The sequence below is a fragment of the Poecilia reticulata genome, linkage group LG12 (genome assembly GCF_000633615.1).
Source record: "Poecilia reticulata strain Guanapo linkage group LG12, Guppy_female_1.0+MT, whole genome shotgun sequence".
NCBI lineage: Eukaryota > Metazoa > Chordata > Actinopteri > Cyprinodontiformes > Poeciliidae > Poecilia > Poecilia reticulata.
The window spans coordinates 22430074-22431207 of NC_024342.1; the positions used below are offsets into that span (position 1 = coordinate 22430074).

General features: G+C 38.4%; 1 long non-coding RNA gene across 1 annotated transcript; it reads right to left on the reverse strand.

Moving 5' to 3' along the window:
- On the reverse strand, positions 1-1134 carry LOC108166777 (uncharacterized). Its single transcript, XR_001777141.1, has 3 exons — positions 1072-1134; positions 129-237; positions 1-55 (listed from the first exon to the last, which is right to left on the reverse strand). It is a non-coding gene; the product is annotated as an uncharacterized LOC108166777 (long non-coding RNA).

Below are 1134 nucleotides of genomic sequence, written 5' to 3' on the forward strand. Positions count from 1 at the left end.
TCACTGTTGTCCTGATACCAAGCGCAGAGTCCGTCCTCGAAGTTACATGACGGCCCTGTTGCCCAGAGAAGTTAATTTACTTCTAGCATTTGTTATTTCTTTAATTAAGAAATCATTCTGGATGTTACCTGTCGGTAAAGACGGAGTGTAGTCSGCGTGGCAACTGATGAAGCGAACGTTCCTCACTTTGATCCAAGCAAAGGGCTGAACTTTCACAGCGCGAGCTTCAAATGCCAGCTGGTTAAAAAGAGAGGATTGGCTGTTTTGATACTGACGGACGGGGAGTTACGATACGTCTACAGTATATTTATTAAGTGTACAGACCCCAGCCAAAATGCTAGGTTTTTGTTGACGTTAGTTCTACTAGCACCAAGGCGCTATATCAACATAGAAGCGAAAGAGCTAAATTGTCTCAACAACAGGTGTTGCATTCATGTAAGTGGACTATTCTTCTGTATACCTCATTTGTTTGTTATTGATATTTTTTGCCAWTTACATAGCAATAATGATACTTTWTAAAATCTGATCATGATCAGAGGAAACAAAAYTGCGGTCTTCACCTCCTTCAAAATAAGAGCATGACTACAAACARATAAGAATTCTTAAAAGTCAATAACTAAAACTTCAACCCATAAGTTGATTATTACTGAATTGAAGCTTTACAAAACAGCCAAATTAATTAGAGCTTTAAAGTTTATCTGGAAAAACTGAGCTWGCTAAAACGCTAAAGAGTTAGACAAAAAATTAGCTCWGTCCACCATTGCTAAAATAAACAATACATTTTTTTTTTCAGAGATTAATTTGATATAGGCTTGGCTTGGGTTGCTTGGTAACAGGCTGGGCTTGGCTTGGGTTGCTAGGTAACATCGTAGTTCCTGTCCAATGTGACTTATCAGGAGGTTTTTGAAACAGCTCCTTTTCCAGACACCAAAATACATTAAATAATTGACAAAAAAAACAGCTGTATTTTTTAAACGCTTGAGGGTTTTTTGTTTAGAAGCAGCTGAAACCCAAATGGAAGAATAAAAATATGAAAAATATGAGTTATGTACAATAGTTCTGAAGCCTGACCTGGAAGCGATGTTTCCTGACTCCTATAGGAACGTCGGCGTGTTGCCAGGCCTCCTCCTCGTC